The 22572-nt window shown below is 40.4% G+C and overlaps 1 protein-coding gene across 2 annotated transcripts in view; it reads right to left on the reverse strand.

Annotated features, from left to right (window-relative positions):
- DCN (decorin) overlaps positions 1-22572 on the reverse strand; it is a 189491-nt gene that overhangs the window by 166257 nt on the left and 662 nt on the right. The window contains exon 1 of one of the 2 annotated variants that reach the window (XM_069629268.1): positions 20977-21091. The exons of the other annotated variant lie outside the window; for it this stretch is intronic. The gene's annotated coding sequence lies outside the window, so the exon portion shown is untranslated. Of the gene's footprint in view, positions 1-20976; positions 21092-22572 lie in introns of those variants that run through there. 2 annotated transcript variants of the gene reach the window in all.

The following is a 22572-nucleotide window of genomic DNA, read 5'->3' on the forward strand; positions in this document are numbered from 1 at the left end:
GCACTAGATAGTTCATTCTCACTGCCAGATACAGCCCAGAGCCAGCCAGGAATGGTTTATTTTCGCATTCAGTGAAGCTTACATGTATATCCCGATTCGGGAGAACTGAACTGCCTCCAGCTAACTGTCTTAATTAGTCCAGAGCCATTATAGTGCAACTTCGTGTCTGTGAAGGTATTCCTAATAGGGGCCTGATTCAGAGAGCGTTTTCCTATGGGATTGCACCATTATAAAAAGCTTCCATGAATCAGGTCCTATATGGCCCTGCCCAGATTGTAGCCACCTCCCCTGTTATACATTCTTGAATACTGGATGAGTGATTCATTGCTGGAGCTGAGACTACCATAGCATATCTGTATAGAAGGGAGCACGGGGCAAGGGGGTGCACACAGGAATGAAGTAAATCTGGGACTGGCTAAGAAAGCTATCAATTAGTAGCATGGGGGTACTGGCATGATTGGTGCCGTCTTTGGTTGGCAGATTTCATGCTCTGTAACTGGTTCCTGCTGCAGCAGAAGGTTCCGATCAAATCCTCTACCCCCACATGCCATGCCACTGCTGTCTAAAGGAGAGGAGCAAGGTGAGGGAGGAGGATGCTGCTACATGCTCCACGAATCATACCCCTCTCGCAGGCCTACCCTAAATGCTAGGCTCTGCACACCACCAGAGCAGCACAGTGTGAGCAGTAGTCTAATCGGGTATTACATTAAAACATGTCATCATAATCCTTGTATTGTTTTTAAAAGAAAATGTATATAAGTGAATCACTCTTTTCACGTACCCTATGCATTTGTATGTGAAAGTTGTCCCAAAGGAGCAAGAAATCTCATTTTTAAAGCCAATGATTCACATTTATTATGTATGGAAATTATAGAAGTACATGAGTGCTCACATATTTTATTTTATGCATCTTACAGTCTTTGATTTTTGAAAAAATCAATGCTTTTGTTTTATAATTTTGTTAAGTGACAATCTAGTTGGGGTGTAGTGAGGCACCGTGCTATGTTGCTAAATTCCTTTGTAATCCTCTTATCCTAAAGTATGTAAAATAACAGTGAAATTGATTATCCATGTAAATACTCGTGAGAATCGGTGCTGCCCCTACTTTCAAGGGTGTGATTAAAGAAACAGCTCTTAAGAAGCAGAATTGCAGAACCTTCCCCACAGCATTGAGCACTAATCTCCATGTTGTTGTTCCATGCCAACACAGCTGCCTTACTTCAGTGGTCGAAGTGTATGAAAAGAAGTAGTGGAACTATGTTTCCTACTGGCCTGCACCACTCCCCACAAACCCCATCGCCACGCCACCTCCCATTCACAATACAAACCCCAGGACACATGTGCGTGCTGTGTAAGGGAACGTCCATTGCAGTGCACTGAAAGTGCAAGTTTTATCTTGTTCCTGCACTTTTATTTTAAAACGAAAGCAATCCGGAATCGTTTCTTTTTCAAATAAAAGCATAGGAACGGTAAAATGTAATTAAACGAAGTAGAGGAGCACCACTCCCGACCGCTCCCGCTCACTTCGACCACTGAGAAAGGACAATGGTGGGCATAGCATAGTCTTTCAATTTTGCCATATTTGGGCATAACCAAATATGGTACTGTGAGAAATTTCCTTCTGGTGAGGGTGTTAAAGCCCTATCTTGTTTATGTTTAATAAATAATACAATTACATTGGCATTTCCACATCAGAAGGGGTGGTCTTCTGAAGAAACCCCCGTTTCAGAAAGCTTAATGCCAAAAGGACAGTGACCACATTTGCCCTGCTGCAACTGCCTGCTGCACCGCAGATCCTGCTCATAAGTGGCACACAGCAGGTTCAAGGTTTGCAAGTGTCCTGCTTAACGGCTGCGGTCATGTCAAAGTCACTGCAGACAGGGGCTACATATAAATTTCATCTCAGGTCCAAAAGCATACTAATTGTGCAAAACTATCCGCCTGGTGACAGGGTAATCTTTTCTAACAAATCATTTCTGGGTTTTGGTATGGTGACTGATTGCATAATTATTAAACCCACATCACATTTCTATCAAGCAAATGTCAACCATGTGAGCTCAGTCCAGCTATGGACAGGCTATGTGGATGCTTGCCAAACTGCCTATCTCTGCTTAACCAATAAGACAATAGGCAGGGTAGCACTGTCTCTTTTGACCTCTTGGGAGTTTGTGAAACAGCTCTCCAGCACAGGAAACTCCTGGGGGAAGACAACTGTGAGCCATGCTTCAAAGAGGAACATCAATAACAAAAAGGGCTAGCAACAAACTAGGGTGTTGCATACCAATTTTCAATTTATCTCAACAAAGCCCATGAAATTTGGGGTGGATGGGAAGTGGCAACAAAGTTAGATGTCACACCTGATGTAATGTGTGTTCTCATTGTTGATCCCTGTTGTGATCTCATGTATGTGCTCATGGGCTGAACCATGAAATGGATTCTGAGTTCAGATTCTCGTCACTTCCCACACCAGAATGTCATTGGTTGTGTTACCTTAACTGTGTCTTTATTAAATATTGTAACTGACTATCAATGATTTTGTTGTGTTAGCTTATCCAGGACCCAACAGACATGACCTTCAGCAATGGTGAATGCCCACATTAATATAAAAGACTGTGGCCCACTGGCCATATCCTTCACCCGTGGCCCATATCCCCTCACTTATAAAAAAACAGGTCCCAGTGAACATGGTCTTTCACCATGGCCATGGGATACATATCAGAAATTAGGCTGAAGGTCTGTAGCCCACTGCCCATTGCCTTTGGATTTGACCAGTGCCCATGGCCTATGACCATGTCCTGAATCACCCTGAGTACTAAGTAACTAGGTCACACCGGCCATGTCTACAACTAAGCTAAAATGTCCCCTTACCCCCTTCTTTTTCCTTTCTTCCATTAACACAGTATTTTCCCCTGTACATTTCCTGCAGATACATTCCATACCATATGTTGTTAGCATGGGACAAGGCAGGATTCCTGAGCACAGCACACTCCTGGGCCTCGTCAGTACAAGGTTACAGTTCAGTTCCAAAATTTCAGGGCCTTCTGTGGCCAAGTCTCTTTCACATAAAGTCTCTTGCCTCAGAGGACCTGATGTGGTGTTGCAATCCACACACAAATAAAAGTTCCTTCAATGACTTATCATGGGGTGACTACTCTTTGCCTTACGATCCCCCTCTCCCTCTGCTGGGCTCCAATCCTTCGTGAAACTTGGGCCTCCCTCTGTTGGATTCACTACGGCCTTTTATTCACAACATTACATTCAAGAGTCTCAATGTCTTTTTTAGACAACCTTTCACTGTGGACAACCCTCAGCCGGGTTTGCTCATGTCGACACAGTGGTGACAGGGATATTCCTATTCACCTTGATTCGCAGGCATCCCTCAGCTGGCTTCACATTTGTCAAACACACAATTCAGTTTGCTCTTCTTCTTATCAACATGTCAGAGACTTTCGATAGTACAAGGGGTTTGACCCAACTCTTGTATGGCCCCTCTGACTCCTTATGCCAGCCTCTCCTAGGGAGTCCTGGTACTTGTAGTTTCAACAAAGGAGACCAGACAGAGTCCTTCAAATGAGTGCCCATGTGGCACGTGACCACTCTGCAGCTGGTCTTTCAAGGGACTTTCTTTCAATCTTAAACACACAGAAGTTCCTTGTTCACAAGTTCATACAATGCTGCTGTTTGCAACCTTGGGCTCAACACAGTGTGGTTTGCTATCAGTTCTCCCTGATTCACTGGTTGTGCTGAACCTCATCAGCTTGTCTTGCTTCTGGAGTCAAGGATGGTACCACAGTAGCAAGCGTGCCTCCCTGCCTGGGTTATCAAATGGGGAGGCCACCATGCACCATTGACAACTGTTATGCCACACACCAGCTGTATATCCTGTTCTTATTATTCTTTCCACAGGTCCGGGTTGAAGAGGGCAAGGCACTTCCCGCCTTGTTGTCCTCTCAGGTCTTGCCACCTTTCTTCCCTGTTTGAACAGCCGGCTTGGAATTACTCTTTCCTCATGCGTTTGGCCCTGCTCGAAGTGTGCTTTCATGCTCTGTCTTTTATCCCTGTCGGCAAGAGAAAGAGCCATCAGGTGTGCATAGTTATTATCAATTGTTTGACCCTGCCTGACGTGGGGTTGGGACACATCAGGTAAACGGCTTCAGTGATAGTCCGTTGTCTGTCATGGCATAGGACAGTTCTTGTGTCAGAAAAGGTGGGGGTAAAGTTTCTATATATCCTATGGGGTAGGATGGGGAACAGGTGTTAATGGGAAGGGGGTACCGCGTCTCAACCTTCAGTATCCCACTTCCAATGCCTGAGTACCCCCATCCAGCTGATTCTCCCCCACTGGTCCACCCCCAGGAACTGGATCCCAATGCGATGGCTGTGTCATGGCCACTTGGACGACAGATGTTACAGCACTAGCGGGTGAGACACCTTCAGGTTTCTCACACCACCCAGAACATTCATATACATATATAGTCACATTCTTGCCCATTCAGAAGAAGTTCAGTCTTCTCTCCAGGCCTCTAGATCCATGCTGTACAAAGACTGGAAGCAGTACTGCATTTCATCTGATGTGTGCAGCATAGGCAGATCACCTTCTCCCCACACCACTAGCTGAAGTCACCCCGGGCCAGCCCTCATCCTGACGTACATTCAAGGTGAGGGCAAGGCCGGCCCCCATCCCGCTGAGCTTGTGGTGGGTCAGGCCCCCACACTGCAAAGGCTGTGAGGACCGCACTATGCCAGTGGACATATATAAAGTATTTTCGACCTGTGACTCCCCTTTCTCCATCACAATTTTTAAAAACTCCTCGATGGATTTACACAAAATAAAAAAGAAGTATCTGTCACACTTTGTACCCAATTTGTTTCTTTTTTGGTGCAAATCCATATGGCAGTTTTCGCAGGAACCACCTTTTTTTCTATTACAAGAAGAATTGGAGGAGATCAAAAACAGCTTTCCCTTTGTCTCATCACTTTTAAACTGTTTGTCAATTTTTCTGTAATTGACCCTGAAAGGATCTGGATTCAGTTTTAATTTTTGTTTTCAGTTTGAGCCTCTTTGTTTGCATCAATGTTAACTAGGAATTGACCATTGGGTTCACCAAGACGTGAAAGTGCTATGTAAATGAAAACTTCTTTAAATACTGGGCTGCTAATGTCAACCAATGCATCATCTAGGGTTAGATCTTGAGATTTTTTAATAGTGAAAGCATATGCAAGAGACAGAGAGAATTGTTCTCTGCATACATAGATGTCTTTGTAAAGAAGGAAACATGCAATTGTGGATGTTGACAAACTGAATGTTGTTGTCATGCAGATATGTTTAGAAGCCAACAACTGTACCAATTTCTCCATTGACTAAACCTTGTTCTACATCAAGGTTATGTTTTATAATTAATCTGCAGTTTAAACACAAAGTTAAGATTTTCTCCAATCAAGCTGTGTTCGAGATACATTTTTCTAAGCTATTTACTGCCTGATTCATGGAATTATTTACGTGAAAAACGCAGATTTGCGCGCCTTTCTGCCAGAAAATCCCCATACTTCAAACAGATATTCTTGGGCAGAAAGGCACACAAATCTGCATTTTTCACACAAATAATTCCATGAATCAGGCTGTTAGTCGTGCTGTTGCTTGTTGACACATAGGCAGTGTACATCTAGTTTGTCCATGGAACTGATATTTAGTATGGGCTGCGTTTCTTTTTTTTAGCTTTTTTTCATTAAAATGGCAAAAGATTGTAAGTGTTGGCATTAAGGAACTACATTTTATATTGTGTTTAGTTAATTGTTCTATGACATCAGGATCAAATGTGTTTTTCCCAATTAGCTCATGGTTTAGTCTACAATTTAAGATGGATTTTGCATCTTTATTAAGCAGACCAGTTTAAATGATTTTTAAAATGTTACAATTTCTTGAGTTTATTCTTTGTAGTGAAAATGTTGCCAGAGATTTACATTTCCAATGCTGCCGAGTTTGTTGCAGCATTGTTTGTGTCCTAATGTTTTGAAAATAGATTGACATTTTACTGGTGTTAACTGTAGGAGGTCTCTGAAAAACAATAACGTGTTTTCCTCCAAACAGTTCTTCGTGTTTGCTTTTCAGGACTTCTTGCATTGTGAGGTGAATTAAAGCCAATATGAGGTTGGAAACCATGCTTATTTCATCTATTAGGTGCACTTTCATTTGTTTCAAAATTCTGCGTACTTCAGTAGCAGCTTCTGCTGATCATTTGTAGCATTCTAATTTGTTTTGGTGTTTCACTGGAAGAAGCAGTAGTCGGTGTCAAGTTACACCTCCTACGTTGTTGACAGCTAAACCTGTGGGGGTTGTTACAACAGCCAAAAGTTTGTTGTTTGTAAGTTTTGTAGAAAATATGCTGATTATTTTAATTAAGAAAGTTTTACCAGAACCAGCTTCACCACTTACATACAGGAGCAGAGGTGTACACTTTTCTTTGTAGGTACACGTTTTATGTTCATGTTTAAAACCATGTTCAATTTCTTCAGTGACTTCTAGATAAATGGTGAGTTCATCATTTAGCTGTGATTTGAGCACTGAAAAGTCTTTTTCAGATTGCTTATATTGATACATGGTATTTTCTACCTCAGTCATGGCTATTTACACATCATTTAGAATGAGTGGTTCTCCAAAGGGTTATTGGCTTCCTATGAGGGAAGGTTGACTGCCATCAGGAGTGTCTTTATCTAGTTGAGTTTCAATGTCTTCCTCTTGATGTCATTCAGTGTCCAACATTTTGTTGTATTGTTTGAAATTGAGAATTGTTATACTGCTTTCATTTGCTTTGAAAGGAGCTTCAAATGAGTCATAGTCACCTAATAGTTCTTCTTCTTTTCTCCTAGGTTTTAAAATGTTGCAGAGGGGTGATGTAATTCAGTTCTCTATGTTGCAAAGATTGAAATGATAACTTCATATGATTGATTAGGCTGGGTTTTTGTAAGTTTAACTAGGCTTCATTCAAAAGTTGAGACAGAATATTAGCCAATTGTCTCAACTGGTGTGACATTGTTTTCGTAGGAGTAGTTTAGGGCTAAGTTGTACAGGCACATGTTTTCCAAAACAGAAATTCTGTTTGGTTAGTATGTGTCAATTACATTGTTTTTTTTTAAATGTACTGGCTCTTTGGATAATTTTTGGCTTTTGTTTATATTTCATGATAGGATTTTACTACTCTTTTTCGGGATGAAGCTGCACCAAGGTTTACCTAGACGATGTGTTCAGATTTTCCATATAAGGCTGTGCCATTTAAACGGTGTGCAGCCATGTAGCACTTGCATTCTCTATGGGAGAGCATTTTAATGTTGAAGCTGTACACATTTTGTCACTGTGTTTTGTCAGATGATATGTCATCCCAGAGGTGTTTTAGCTTGTTTTTCTCAGCTTTGGTGAAATAGGCTGTGACATATCTTGCAGCTGCAGTGGAATTGTCTGCAGTGTATTGTATGTCTATGTTTATATTCCAAAAGAGGGCAATGATTGCATTGTAATCATTGATGTACTTGGATGCTTTGTCCCTTTGAATGTTGTATGTGTTTTAGGGGATTTGCCTTTTACACTGTGTCTAACAGAAGACATCAAGCTATTTACTTTTTTGCAAACTGGCCTAGGGAAGCCAAAGCGACATTTGGTATAGTATTTACCTTTGTTTTTATATCTAAGTTGGCAGTATTTGCCACACTTATGTTTTTGGAAGCATAATATTTGTGATCATAGGTCCCTATCTGTGGTTTCTGAAGGAATGTCACAGATAATGTATTTTTCAGTAAACCTTAAAACAGTGGTATCACTGTCATGGCCAAATTTGGGAGCATCCTTTATCCACAAAGGAATATGGATGTGTGGTGCTCCTCTGGATTGATAGTATTTTCTTCAAAAGAAGTGTTGCACTTCTCTGAGAGGAGGGGTAGTTTTATTGCAGATGAAGTGCAGGATGGGAATGAAGAGATGGCGAAAGTGCCTTGATACATTGACAAGCTCAAGAGAACACAGTTCTCCTAGTGTTTTCATATCTATGTTATCTTTATTCTAGTTTCCGGTGCATAAGAAGTCATACAAGTCATCCCATGCATACTCTGCACAACTTAAAGTAAAGTAATAAACCATGTGGGTGGGCCTTAGAATGCAACATACATCAGCATGACATTGGAACCAGTATTTATTTGTAACACGCATGTTTGACAAGAGATATCTCATACTTGACTGAAAAAATGTATCTTTGCCTTTTATATTTTGAGGCAGTTGGGTAGCGGACATGTTTAGAGCCTTTTTTAATGTATAAGCAACTCCATAACATAGAGTTGCTAGTTCACGCTCGAATAGGAGGTGGAAAATGTATTCTACATTTTGGCTGAATCTGTGGTCTTCAGAATACATTTGTAAAGAGCGATGTCCTGATACACTAATTTGTGTCGAACTTTCATCATATCTTCTTCCTTTTCCTGCAGGAAAAAGAAGAGGAAAAGAACGTGCTTCTACACTTTTTTCCCATATGCTCATTGTGGATCCTCTGGCTTGACACATTTGATATGTTTCTAATGCATCTTCAATGATGTCTTTGGAGTGTATAGTGGGTGAATTGTATACTGGTCTAAAATGTTGGCTGAAGTAACTGGGTCTACACACTCAGATTGGCCAGTTACTGGTGAATCTTTAATTATTTGCGTGGTTTCTCTTAATTTTATTCTAAGTAGTATTTGCTTTCTTTCAGATATTGTAGGGTTTTCCTAACTTTGTTTAAGTCTACTAGTTATTGCCAAATTTGTTTATCTTTTGTTGGTACACCATTAACTAGTACAAATAAATATTGATCTATTGGTCATTGTACTGAACAAGTTAAGTTGTTGGAGAGCCTTTGGAAGTGGGAATATTGTTTAGGGGTACCAGACCCCTGCCCCTCAAACTGAGTGCAGATAACATGATAGGCTGATCAATGGTTCCAGTATTGGAGAAATTAGAATTATAGTGGTTTTAAAGTTAAAAAGTGCATGTGTGATGCATATTTTTTGGAGGCAGAATTACCCAGGAAGTGAAGGGTGCCTCTGGTATTACACGCACATTATAAATATGTAAAAATATATTTTGGAAACTGGATAGAAAATGAGATATGCTTAAAAGTGAATATTGACTCACTGTTTGGTAGTATGGCCGAACAGACAGAGAGATGTTTCAAAATGGATGCCAAATACAAAATGGCGCTGTGAGAACGTGTTAGAGTCCTGACTCATGCTGATAGCAAATATTCTTTGGCAGCAGTTCACTGTAAGATAAGCACGTCCGGGATGATATATTTAGAAACTTGGCCGGGGAAAAGCAAGCATGATCGATGGAAATCAGATAAAGGTGGAATGAGCTGCCAACTAAATTTGGTAGGACTTTGAGAAGCAGATAAGAACTGTTTTTGGCAGGAGTTAAAGGATGTGTAAGCACATGCCTGAGTCTGCATATACAACATCCCTGTGACTCTACAATAGTGTTAGCACAAGGCAGCATTTGGTTATTGTCAAGCTTTGTTTTGCAGTACATGCAAACTATTGAGGGTCAGCTATTTTGTATTAATTTTCTGTTGTTAGATATAAAGCTATTTTGAATCATTGTGATTCCTCATTGTCCTGTATCTTGTAAGCCATGTATACTGATTTTGTACTCTTTTTATAAAACATCCTGCAACAACAGCCACATTCTTGGTCTGGTATTTCATCAGATGTGTTTTGAAACTTTGTTGTTTCTTTTTTGAATGTGTTCGTTAGGAGGTTGGTGTTTGTGAGGTATTCGATAATGTTTTCTGAAGTTACTGAATGTTCTAAGTCACCTTCAGTTCCAAAGTATTTACTTTGGATGTGCTCTATTTTTTTAAGGTGTTCTTTGGCTGTTGCATGTAGGAGAATGTTATTTATGTTTTGCAGTTCTAGAGCAGAACTTTTTTGCATAGAATAGTCTATGCATAAGATTCCGTATACTGCAATGGTGTCTTGCTAACATTTCTTTTGAGTTTAAAAGTTGTATTTGTACCAAATCATACAAAGCATTGTAATATGAGTAGTAAACATATTGCAAATAAAATATATGTACACTCAGAACTGGCTGTAGAAACATATGAGGGCCTAGCATGAATACAAAGTCAGTATTTATAAAAACTACAATTCTGAATAGGAGGGGGACATAGACATACATTGAGAACAAAACATAGACAGAAAGAAAACACGAAGGGAGGGCAAGAGTGGGAAGGAATAACATAGGGATAAAGTATGGCATTTGATTTACTGGATTGCAGTTAAACAGGCGTAACACATGCTAGGAATGCAGTAAAAGGTGTTCATTTCAGCTCATGTTTTAGCATTAAAAATGGAGTAGAAGCATTGCACCTCTCTTATCTGTAAATATTGCAAATTGAGTTCAACCACACCCTGTAATGAAGTTTGTTCAACTTTTTCAAGTTAGACATTATGGTTTTAATAGCTATTACAATAAAGAGATTGAACAAGCAGCAATTACTCTTATCAATAACATCCTTTAGAGTAACATTTCCAGAAAAAAGAACTTGAGGACAAAAGTCCTGTTGTAAATTGAAGATGTCTTTGAGTGCAATCCAAATACTGGGCCAAAAAGGTTGACCATATTTGTAATAAAGGGCCATGTGACTAAAGGAACCTAGGGATGGTAGGCAACTCCAGCAACTATCATTCTGCATATGGGCATAACTAAAGAGTAAGGAAGCAGTAATGAAGACTCCATGATGGACATGATGGAAGAAATATAGGGTTTATAATAGACTTGCTGAAGTGGTGACTCCAGATATACGATTTCAAACGTGATGTCATTGTAGTTGACTTTCCAGGAGAGGACAACCTTGCTGCCAAGCCAGACAGCACTCCCTCATAATTTCCAAGGAAGAGTTTTCTGAAAGAGTTTTGTAAAACAGTTAAGCAGTCATATGAGGATTTTAGAAAGATTGTTGCATATCGAGATTAGCAGCAGTATGTTTTGCATATCAAGGAGTTATAGTTTTCCATAATTTAATTGATGATAGAAAGATGTTGTTGCAGGTATGAGCTCAGGCATAAAATATAGCAGCAAGTTCATTCAAACTAATTAGGATTCCTTGCACAAATAGTTAATCTAGATATTTAATACCTAGAGAGAGCCATGGTCTCCAGAAAATGTACCTTGTCTTAATTTCGATCAATGGATTGAACCAATTGTATGGTGAAATATGCTGGGAGGGATTTGAGGTGTGCGGAAACATGTATGTTCTGAGGTAGCAAGCAGATACGATAATGCTGGTGCACTTAAAAAATCTATTTTTCACCTTGATAAGTAACACTCTGCAAGAGTTGGGGGAACCAAAGCTCTCTCCAGACATAGCCACTGAGGTATATCATTGGATTGTTCACGAGTGAACCACAACTGTACTTGTTAAAACAAAGGTCATATGATATTTTTGGAAATCAGGAAATCGAACTCCTCCATAGATACACATTTTCTTAAGTTTGCATAGTGATATTCTGTGTCTATTTTTCCCCCAAAGGAATTTTATTATGCAGGAATCTATTGATATAAAGAGAGAGGAGGAAAATGGATTGCTAACATATAAAGGGAATACAGAATAATTGGAGAAATCATCATTTTAATAGATTCTAATCTACCCCACCAGAACAAATGAAGGGGGGACCAAGAGTTAGTAAATTCATTTATTCCAGATAGTAGAAGTTCAGAGTGATGTTTGATAGAGGCGGAAATATGAATGCAAGATATGTAATGCCATTGGAACACCATCTCATCCCTGAATTTTGGAACATTTGGTGCAATCAACATCAAGAGGGAGAATTTCTGATTTATCTGCATTCAGTTTATATCCTGAAGCTAAAGAGAATTGTGACATAAAATCACGACATTGTGTTAAAGACATATCTGGACTTTTGAGGCATTATAAGGCATCATCTGAATATGCTGCTGATTTAATTATACCCCTTGTATTGTTATTTTGTCTAATTCTTTCTAAGAAGGGTTCCAAGGCTAAAACGAAAAGAAGGGGGGAGAGAGGACACCCCTGGTGTGTACCTCTGAATAGGGTGAAAAATTAGGACATTTGCCCATTAATAAATATGGCTGGTGTGGTGTCTGCGAACTAATTTAAAAAAAGTTTGAAATGTAAATTTAAAATATCATATTCTGACTGTCTGTGAACAAAACCACCTGGCCTAGATATGTCAGTGAACAAAAACAAGTGGCCAAGATATGTGATGGCATCAGTGATGTCATCAATTCCATTTGTGATGTCATCTTTGATGTCCTGGGAGTTAGTCTTAGCAGTGCACGGTGGTGGCAAAAGTTATGGTTGCTTAGCTTACCATAACTGGTGAATTTCTGGGTGTTTTTTGGTTTTACTTGTAACCATAACCTCTCTTTAACAAAGCTTTTTCACTGAATTTCACATGTTTTTATTAGTTCAATTTAAGCATAACATCCCTTTAACAAAGATTTTTCAGTGCATATATATATATATATATTTCAAAAACAAACAGCTTCAAACAGAAACTATTCAGGCGAGCAGCACTCCACGAACAAAAAAGTGTTTCAATGATTCAAATCATCACGGAAATCCAACAGCAAACACTGCATCATCGGTTGTATGAAATATAACAGCCTTTATTTTACATATGCAGCAGATAAAAAGTGTTCTCCCAGTGCAAATTTTGCTTAGCCAGACGGCAGCCTGACGCGTTTCACCACTAACCAGTGGCTTGTTCATATATATTTTCAACAAAAAAATGTTAGTTGCTGGGACTTTAAGGTGAGGCTTTAACGCAAAAAAAATGAAAGTCAGCTAAATCTACTTTAACTTTGCATCACATGATGTGCTGCATTTGACTGCAATGATAACGTCACAGACAACACCACTGATGACATTACTGGTGACAGCACAAATTACATCATCTATGACATCACTTGTGACATCACACATTACATTACAACACTAACCGGTCATGACCAGTGGGCACAGCATTTAGCTGTGCCAACTGTATTTTTTTAAAACATTAAAGAGCCATTAGTCATGGCCTTTGGCTATGACCAGTGGCCAAGGCCTTCAGCCTTGCCCACTCTATATTTTACAACACTAACTGGACAGTATACATGGCACTTGGCCATGCCCACTGTATATTTTAACCCCTTAAGGGGCCATTAGCTATACACTTCACATCCATGGCCAGTGGCCAAACCCTTTTGCTCTGTCCCCTGTATATTTCACAACACTACCATTCATTAGCCATGGGCTTCAGCCGTACCCCTTGTATAATTTAACACATTAAGTTGCAGTAGTGGTGGCCTTCAGCCATGGTCAGTGGTCATGGCCTTTGACCATGCTCAGTGTATATTTTCAGACACTAAAGGACCCCTATCAATGGCCTTCGGTCATGGTCAGTGGCCACGGGCTTTGGCTGTGCCCTCTGTACATTTTACAACACTAAAGGGGCAGGAGCCATGGTCTTTATCCATAGCCATTGGTCACATCCTTCATCTGTGCACACTGTATATTTTAACACATTAAAGGGACACTGTCTATGACTTTTAGCCATGGCGGCCAGTGGCCTAGCATTCGGCCATGGCCACTGTATATTGAACAACACTATCTAGCCACTAGCCATAGCCAAGGCAAAGGCCACAGCTAAGGCGATGACCTAACTTGTTATTTAGTTAATCAAAACTTTTATTAGCTAAGTCATCAATGATGTTATGTCTGCTGCATTCCCAGATGTAATGTGTGATGTCGCCAGTGATATCATAGATGATGCAATGAGTGATGTCACAAGGGATGTTATTGGGATGCCATCTGTGATGTCATAATTGTTGCGTGAAGTTATCACTTTAACGTCCCTTCAACTAAATTTTTTTAATTGAATTTCAAGGGTTTTGTTATTCTATAGATTTTTTCCACGCCACTGACCATGGCCTTCGGGCGTGCCCAATGTATATTTTAGAACACTACCAGACCATTAGACATGGCCTTTGGCCATGGAAAGTGGGCACAGCCTCTGGCCATGGCCACTGTATTTTTAAAATCACTACCAGACCACACGCCTTCGGCCGCGCCCAATTTGCATTTTTTAACACTACTAGCTCACTAGTCATGGCCCACTGTAATTTTTAAATCACTACCTGATCACTAGCCATGGCCAGCAGGCCCAATTTTTGGCCATGTCAACTGTCCATTTTAAAACACTTCCAGACCACTGTGCCCACTGTATTTTTTAAATCAAAATCTGGCCATTTTAAAAACACATGCTTGCGGTCTCGTAAGTATCTGCACTGGGAACATGACAAACTGAGTAAAATCCTGGTAGCCAAATACTTGAACAAGCTTGCAAACTACAAAAAAACCAAGGAGTTGCGCCCACCCTCTGACAAAAAGTTATGCTGTCCACCCACATGTGTCCTTTACTTGTGCCCTGAAAATCATCCACAATCGGGGGAAAATAACAGCACGAGTGTCCAGGATTGCAAACTCTCTTGCAGCATTGTGGGCAAATACTCTTGACTTACTTGCTCTCTCATCATTTCCCCTCCTCACCCCCATGTCTCGCTTTCAACAATACTCTGCTTTACAAATATAAATTGAAAAGTACACCTACCATAGTGTCACTCAAATATACAAATCGTATAGAACTATGTTAGGCAAAAAGTGTACAATTGTGGCATTGTTTCCCCGTCTTGACTGGGAGACCCCACTTAAAACGGCCTATGACCATGCCCCCAAGAATGACCCCAAGAATCTGGCAACTGGCCACAACCACCACAATAGAATTAAACCATATAACTAATATGTACAATGCATCTTCAAATAACAAAACTCACCCAGACCCCCCCCAAATCCCAAGAGCGTCAGCGAACAAATAAATTAACGTCAGACATGGCAGCACCTGCACAGCTTTTTCACCTATAAAAAAAAGTACTATATCCACTCTCTGACCCTTTCCAAGCCCTCCTTCCTCCACAAAATAACCCCAAAATATATTTTCGAGATTTATTTTCCTCATCGCGCTGTCCGCTAACAAATGCCATGATCCGACCATTCAATATGGCGACCATTTCTAAAATTGAAATGCACCTCACATTTTCAAACATCCAATTAGCATGCGCCTCTCTGCAAACTTTGGTAGCCATTCATCAAATGACGCCAACGTTTTAAGCTGCCAAAGAAGTACTCTTTCTATAAATTGACCAACTTCACCAACAATATTATTACCATCCATTATATAAACATTTTTCATAAATAAATATCTCTATGTTCTATTTTAACAGAAATGGCAAACACACTTCAGTGGCTAGAAGAAAACTGCCTCAAACATGAAGTACGTGAAGATAACATCTCTAATGGTAAAAAATACATCTTTCAATAGTAACAAATATGATAATTTATGGAGAGCTCATTGAAATAATAGTTTCTTCTTTCCTTATAGTACATAGTTTACATTTAAAAAAACTACAGCACAGATTAATTATACAGAATACCAACAATCAGAAATACAATTCCAAACCCCAACTGTACAGATTGAAATAATCATCTTGTCTTTAAAATTGAATACATTTAACAATAACTTTAAAGATCTATTAAATTATGTTAAAAACCCTTTAATTACAAAACGTTGTGTATCACTCTCCTACTTGTACCTGTCTCCCTTTTGCCCAGCACTCACCTCAATCACATTTTCAAAACATAAATCAAACACTGTTGGATGAAACTTCTCTGCCTCCCTTCCCAGATGATAACTTTATTGAAATTCCTTACTCTCCCATTAATGTTTTGCATTCTGATACCCCGGTTATATGTCTTTCCATCAATTTTTTTCCATCGAAGGTAAGCACCACAAAAATATGCAAACATATGCATTTGATGCACATTTTTTCATTGGAAACATTTTGATGGAAAACCCTTGATGGGCATTTTTTTGATGGAAAGTTTGTATACGTGATACCTCATCGCTTTCATAAATAAATGTATTTTTTCTACTACAAATATCTTCTATATTATTGTGTAATGCATTCTTATTTCAATTATAAAACCCCAATCAATAGTCCACAAACATCTCGATCATTCAGAGGCTCCGTTTGCATAAAGGTGTGTCTGCGGACATTACGCCCTGTCCGTGCATGTCCGGTCTTGCATGATGCATTTTAAATTATTCCACAGACAACGCACCTGTTTGCGAACATCCCCACACATGCGCCAAGCGTCTCACACCTCCTGATGTCTGCGGACACCTGCCATCACCATGGATGCACCACATATGTCATCATGTCACCTCGCTCATACAGCATGCCATCGTGTCCACGGACATTGTCCGTGACTGCTGACGGTTGGAAACTGGATTTTCTGGCCAATATAGAATGTTTCAAATTGAAAGTGTACCCTTCCAGAGCTCCCAAACATAACCTATTCTTAATTGATCTGTCAAATTCTTCAAGGTCTATTTTCAACTCAAGGTTTCCAATGGTTCCTCTGAAGGGACCCACTCATTAGTTTTAGTCATTCTCAATCTGGCAGACCAGGAGAGAGCACATTTTCAGAGCTACTTCCATGAGAATTCCAGAAGTTTAAGACTGGCATCTGTCATGACCACCCCAACTTCCCAGGGGCCATGACCACCACCACCAGGTGGAGGACTGAGACAAGGGAACAAACACGATGATGTGGAAGAGGATGACAAGAAACAGGAAGATGAGGCAGAGAAAGTCCCTACCTCCAGCACTTAGAGAGAATCATGGGTGTCTCAGTTCTTTAAAACCATTGGGGGTGTACAAGCTTGGGCTGTCGAGGTTCAATGCATTGAGTGTAGGGTCGAACTCAGTCACAGACAACCTGGGCAGCACTCTTTTGTGACCACCTCAATGTGACACCACAGGTGCTCTAGGAAAGGATATTCCTTTCTCAGGGAGAAGTAGGTTATCTTGATCTACCCCATCTTCCTTAACCACTCCAACCACCACACAGGCTATTCCTGTTGGGCAGAGGATCCCACCAACTTCCTCGCATGCCATACAGAGCACTGTTGACCCTTACCTTTCGAAAGTCACAATACTCTGTACTATGACACACCACTCTTCAGGGGGGAACAGTTTCAGAGTGTGTTCAAGGCCACTTTCAAGGCCACGTTCAAGGAGTATGAGAAACATTGCCACCTACCTTAAATTTAAGGCACACCCAACATCTTCCCCTGTCCACCAGCTCCGACATATCTGTGGTTGGTGCCCCTTCCACACCTTCCCTCCCCAACTTACCTCCTCACCTCCCCTACAAAAAAAACAAAATTAAAAAATATACAAGCCAGAAAGAATTGTTGAGAAATGGTGGCTCTTAAAATAACCTTTTTTTGAGGGTGTATATACTACACGAACAAATGTTTTACTGAACGTAACTATTTTTTCTAACTTTCACAAAAACTACTTCTAATTTGTTTTCTCTTTTTGTTTTTTTTTACTACAACTAATAAAAAAATCCTTCACACATAAAATGTCAGTGCATTTTGGATATTAAGACGCAAAATCAGATTACTGACATCAGTCAAATGCACTGCATCTCCTCAAAAAATATCTACACCATCCCACTTAATATTTGCAATGTCAAAAGATGTCATTCCTAAACCAAATTAAAAAGCACATACACCTTTATTGACATGGTGTCTAGCATCTTCCATTTCAGAATAAAACAAGTTTGGACGTCTCCATTTTTGACTTTCATGGATTTAAAACAAAATCATTTTGCAGCTGGAAACAGTTCCATTAGACTTTTCAACATGTACTTCATGGCAAACTGAAAAGATACTGCATTCACATTGCCCAACTGTCTGACTCCACAATGTAAAATCATAATATCTGGATGTTCAAAGTAAGCCATACTCTCACTGAATGGTAATAAAGTCACCAACTTGAATCCACAAGCTGCATTCGACGAAACATCCACTTCTTCCAATCCAATAGTAGCAGAGATGCCATCAGATTCAGTATAAACCATCAATGAATGGATCCAAGAATCTCCTACCATCCACAAACTCTGCGTCTTCATAGCCATAGCCACAGCCATCTTCACTACACACAACAACAAACAGAATACTTTGGATCCTGTATTCCTGTACACTTCAACTCCTCCTCCACAACCACAAAACCTGATTAGCCAGTCCCCCAATGTCCCATTTACATGCCAGGCATTCTTAAAAGACCCAGATGGCATATGCAGGTCTGTGCACTACTGTGGTGTTGCACGGGGAGGCCCTTCTACCTACACTGGCCACAACCACCACAATAGAATTAAACCATATAACAAGTATGTTCAATGCCACCTCAAACAACAAGACTCACCCTGAAACTCCCCACTCCCAAAGACATCCATGGACACTGAAATTGACTGTGTACTCGGTGGCACCTGCAGTGCTTTTTTTCACCTATAAAGACAGCTCTATAACAACTTTATTCCACTCCCCACCCTTTCCAGGCCCTCTTTCAGCCACCAAATAACCCCAAATGTGTTTTCCACACTGTGCTATCTGCAGACACTGGCATCTGTCCGCGGATCCAACATGGCACAACCGTTGCAAGAAATATGACACAGCTCACGTCTTTTAAACATCCAATAAGCGGGCACGTATGCTGTCCGTGGACGTCATGACACTCCCTCATTGGTGCAGACGTGTCCGCGGACACCGAATCAGGAAATTAGTCCATAGACCGAACCGAGATATCACTAATTTTGTTTACTACTTTTTGGCAATTTATTTTTAAACTACTGGATGGATTTACACCAAATCTACAAAAGCACGCTTTCAGGACCATGCCGCCACTCCTGGCACAAATTTGGTGAAAATCAGTCCAGCGGTTTGGGCTTTAGGCGCAAGCAATATTTTGTTTCTATGAGGATTTCCACTCATTTTGCCCCCCCCCCCCTTATAACTTTGCACTACTGAACAAAACCACAAAACTTTGCAAAATCATTCTGAGGGGGCCATATACTGGTGAGGATTCATCTGTGGGGGCAAAGTTCTAAGCCTCCCAAAAAATGCTCTTTCTATGAATTGATCAACTTAACCAGAACTACAGGGCCGCTACTGCAGGCCCTGTAATATAGATAGGTAGATATATATATTACAGGAAGGTTCTAAAATAATGGAACTGGCAGCTTAAATGAAATGCACTGCCATTTCATCAGCATCTGCTTTCTTTAGAAAAGTTCAAATTCTTTGCAACTCGAGGCCCAGGGAAATCTGAAAGGGTGAAAGGCAAATTAAACCTGTGACTCATCTCGTATGATTCCACATACGTGCTGTGGTGTTAGCCTGAAGGTGTCTCGGCAACACGCTCTTTCATATGAAGTGGAAACTTTAAGCCATGCCAGCAAAGCACTTTTGCAGCTGGTCAGAGAGAGTTGGAGAATAATCCATCACGATGTCTATAATGCTCCTGCAAATGCTTTGTCAGCTGCATAGTCTGGAATTTTCATAAAGCTGCAACCTTTTTAGAAACTTGTTGGGGAAAATGACGATTACTACCTAAACAGATGTGTTGCAGCTGATATGCAAACCCTTATTTTTAAGTCTGGTATCACTGTTCAAAACTCAGACCTCGTATTTGCCCAACTTCTTCTGCCCACACCCAATCAAAGGGTGACTGAAGCAGCTGATGGTATGAATGTTGAACATAGGAAAGACCAATATATACACATGCAAACATAAAAGCAATACATAGGTACAGTAGATGCGGAAGGTGGGGCAGCTCAGTATATCATAAAGACTAAACCATACCAAAGGATGTCATGGTGAGTGTCCTATGTATGAGTTTGCTGAAAGAAACTGTTTTTTTAAAATTTTGAGTGTAGAATGAACTCCAAACTAATCAATATACACCTAAGAAATTCTGACTTGTTTAAAACAATTAAACCCTGCTGTACGATTCATGGAACCAGAGGCCAGTGTACAGTTATTACAATTTGCCAAAGAAAGCATCCATTCACTGAGAATGCATAAACATATTTATAAAATGCTGAACACTGTATCAGTAATACCAAGGCTACCATCTATAAACGTTGAACAACTGCAGTGCGTTTTTGTTCTGTAATTTGTGCAAGAGAAAAGTTTGCACAGTGCAAATGTGTAATGCAGCAGTGCATTTTGAATTGTGCACATTATACATAATTTAATCTTTGATCAATGTCAGAACATGGGGCTCATGAATATCAGTTGCCCATATTCCTCCATTACAACATTGAAATCAGCCACCATCATGTGTACTCATCTGCCCAGGTGGCGAGAGTCATTGACGCAGAGCTGTCGAGTTAACAAGAGAGGAGTACGATATCTGTCAGCAGTGCCTGCAATGCCACTGCCCCACTACTTTGGTACATTGTTCTCCTCTCTAATTACTCTGCAACATGCTCATTCAATGACATGGCAGAGTGGCTCTCTAATTAGAAACTATGATGGGAGTCCTACAGTCCAACAAAAGAGAATACATTCAAACAAAAGAGACATCAAAGCATATGGATATCCAGAATTTTAATTGTGGGGTGACTTAAATATGCAACTCACATGGAAGTCCCTGATAACTACACTCTATGCAGTGGGATTCACCAACCAGCATCCTCCTCGTATTAGGATGCTGGGAGTTGCGAATTTGACCCACCTAGTGTAATCAATTGAAGTGTTAAAGGTTCAGTAGTCAATACAAGAATTAGAATTTGCAACATGCTTCTTATCTGGTCCTTTTTAGAGATATTTAAAGGAAAGGAATGCAATGCATTTTAAAAGAATGATACTGGCTCATGCAAACCAACCTTGAACAATGCAATGCATACCACCATTAACCTTTTAAATAAGGATGTGCTGCTCCCAGAGTACACCACATGGTCTTGGAGCAGACTTTTACAATGGCATTTAAAAGGCAATTACTGCTGTGTATCTGCTACTTACATTTCGGAAGAGTATAGCGTGCATGCAGCGTTCTATTTGAACTCTACCATGGGAACCTTTCACTTCAGACAGGAGTCCCCTCGTTGGTAGTTCCCCTCTCCCTCTGCGGTTTGGAAATAAAATGCTCTCTCACAATAAGAGCACATTATTAGAACCTCAGTTGACCTGGCAGGAATATGTACTGCCAGCGTTTCCATGCATTTCTTTCCTAGCCAGGCACTCTGGTCGTGTTGGCAAACACAGCAGCTGTAATCACAAACTGTGCTGCAAAAATGCTTGCCACACACAGCCTAAAAGAGCAACCCTGCTTCAAAGCGTACATCTAACTAGCGTTTCCAGCAGACCACCGAGAACATCCCATGGATAACTATAGATGAACTACACAATAAGATGGATTTTTTTTTCATAATAGTACTCTTTAAAATGTGAGTTCTGCAGAAACATCAGTGGACGAATATTCCTTAAGCATGCACAGTTCTCCAAGTCCATAAAAAATATACACTGTATGGCCGTTGGCAAAGCAGCATGGATCTCTCCAAAGTGTGCAAGGCGTATCGTTTACATTGGTGATGTCACTTATCAAGAAACCACACAGAGCCGTGCAGCTCTTTTTTCTAACGACAAAACACCCTTCCATTTAAATACGTTAAAAAAATGCCTTCAAACAGATGTTTTAAAGTATCAGCGTTTTAGCTGCAGATATGCACTTTACTTGGCAGCATAAAGAGATGGCACTTATCTGCATCCTATTTAATTTCGCGAAGGAGATGCTGCAATTTACTTCAGCACTCCTCATTTAGAACGTGATGAAGAAAAGATCAGTGACTAGCATAATGCCGGTATGCAATTACTATGTTCAAAATAACAGCTTAAACTACTTCACGTGCAGCGCCTGGCCCAACCATAAAAGAATGCCCATTATCGCACAGAAATGGTAGGTCGTGGGGTTGTCTGGGCATTCCTAAAGTGAATTACAGCCTCCTGCAACTCGTATGCTTTGTATACAGAAAGCGACTCTATCCATGCTTCACGCGCTTGTCCTAAGGCTCACTGAATCGCCACAGTCCACAAACAGTTCAGAGGCATTTCATGTAAGACAGACATCTAGCAGCCGTGGACAGGCAGCAACTTGATGCACAGTCCTGCCTGTCTGCTATAGTACGCTCCATTTGCAAAGATATGTGTTTCTGAATGTGCAAGGACTTGCTCCGAGCTGTTTCCCCCAATGACCCCAGTAACCTCTGAAACGGGTTCCCTTAATTGCAGAAGAGTCTGCTAGCACCTGAGGTGGCAAAGAGGAGCGGATGGACAGCAAAACGCGCATGCCCTCAAGACACACGCAAGCACTAAAGGCAAAGGATTGTATATGAATGCAGAAATCACCCTTTAGTGCATGTTTTTACCTTGAAACACCATTTGCTAAGATTAATCAGTTGGCACGGAACATACATGTATGCCACCGGGTTTGCATATAACAAAGTACACCTACCCCCGAATACTCGCATCGTTAATCTAAACTGAGCAATGTGAAAAACCATGCTTTAAAAACAAACATCATATTTAAAGAAACAGCCTACATTTTAAATAAACTGCACA

The sequence above is a fragment of the Ambystoma mexicanum genome, chromosome 12 (genome assembly GCF_040938575.1).
Source record: "Ambystoma mexicanum isolate Mex_15411 chromosome 12, UKY_AmexF1_1, whole genome shotgun sequence".
Lineage (NCBI taxonomy): Eukaryota > Metazoa > Chordata > Amphibia > Caudata > Ambystomatidae > Ambystoma > Ambystoma mexicanum.